Source organism: Egretta garzetta, unplaced genomic scaffold (genome assembly GCF_000687185.1).
Source record: "Egretta garzetta isolate BGI_Z169 unplaced genomic scaffold, ASM68718v1 scaffold179, whole genome shotgun sequence".
NCBI classification, from domain to species: domain Eukaryota; kingdom Metazoa; phylum Chordata; class Aves; order Pelecaniformes; family Ardeidae; genus Egretta; species Egretta garzetta.
In genome coordinates, this window is record NW_009270001.1 from 321252 (window position 1) to 322705 (window position 1454).

Consider the following 1454-nt stretch of genomic DNA (forward strand, 5'->3'; position numbering starts at 1 on the left):
CCCCCAGGGCCTTTTCCGCCGGGCAGCTTTCCAGCCCCTCTGCCCCAGCCTGGAGCGTTGCCTGGGGTTGTGGTGACCCCAGGGCAGGACCCGTCCCTTGGCCTTGTTGACCCTCACCCAATTGGGCTGGGCCCATGGATCCAGCCTGGCCAGGTCCCCCTCAGAGCCCTCCTCCCCTCCAGCAGATCCACACTCCCACCCAGTTTGGTGTCACCTGCAAAGTCACTGAGGGTGCCCTCCATCCCCTCATCCAGCTCATCGATAAAGACGTTAAACAGAACCGGCCCCCTGACGTGTCTGTAAGTCTTCCAAGTTAGGGAGCTTTGGCAGGCACGGATACCAGTCCCTCCCTAGTTTTGACGAATTTCTTTGTCAGTGACTCATAGAACTGTCACTGTAGGTTAACCAGTCTGGCATTTGCTGCTTTGTCATTTCTGTTTTACTTTCTCTGCTTTTGATCTGGAGCCTCTTTTTAGGCCAGTGACCCATTTGACCTCAGATCATCAGTTGCTTCTACTTTGCTGAGCTCCCGGACAGCCGGGGATGTGGTGACAAAACCCGAGCTGCTCTAACCAGGTGATATTTCATCCTGTTTTTCTGACTTTTCCTCCACTTCCTTCAATTTTCAGTTTCTTGGGTCCACCTTCAACACTGCCCCACGCTACTTTACTCATCCTGACCACAACCATCTCCTCCCTCCTTGATTTTTGCTCCGTTAATACAGCCACACAGCAGATAGAGTTGCAGCTTGTGCAGACTTCCCTGTGCTGGAGCTAATCTGGCCACCATGGTGGGGGCAGAAGCACCGTGAAGGAAACGCTGCCCAGCTCCTGCCTTGCACCTTGGAGCAGAGACCGCAGGCACCGCACAGAGCAGCCTTCGCAGGGGCAGGTCACAGCCCTTTTGGTGCCTTCATCCCCTCATAAATCTACTTTTCTCCTGGGAATCAGGGTAAACCCCTTCCTCTTCTCCACAGTATTAGTTGCGTTAAAATCAGGTAGAGCTGTATGTGCTGTGGTCACAGCTCTCCGCTCTGGTCCAGTCACACCGTGACCTGTTCCTACACCACCCTCATAACTGGGAGCTTTCTTCCAGAGGTCATCTACAGCCCTCTACCATCTTCTTTGACCTCACGTTTCTTACATTTCTTCTCAAGTGGCTGAGCTCTTTAGCTGTCGTGATGGAAGGACAGAAGGACACGGGATCTGAACTGAGGCTGGCGATTTAGGCTCAGAAGAGAAACCTCGTGTCTTCAATATGCCTCCTTTAACCGCAGAAGTAACCAATTCATTTTCATCATGAGGCTTGAATGGTTTATCGCTCTGTCTCCCTTTGGCGTGATTATTCGGGAGGGGGCTGAGGACTAACGTAATCCTTGTGGATATTCCATACTCGCAGCTCTGCAGTGAAAATAGCAAGCAAGGTGAAAGTGCAGTTTTGTTGATAGAATTGTG

At 52.1% G+C, this 1454-nt stretch overlaps 1 protein-coding gene across 1 annotated transcript in view; it reads right to left on the reverse strand.

The window, feature by feature from the left end:
* Nucleotides 1–1202, reverse strand: part of ME2 (malic enzyme 2) — a 44682-nt gene extending 43480 nt beyond the window's left edge. The window contains exon 1 of the mRNA XM_035903063.1: nucleotides 1199–1202. The gene's annotated coding sequence lies outside the window, so the exon portion shown is untranslated. The remainder of the gene's footprint in view (nucleotides 1–1198) is intronic.
* Between the last annotated feature and the right edge of the window lie 252 nt (nucleotides 1203–1454).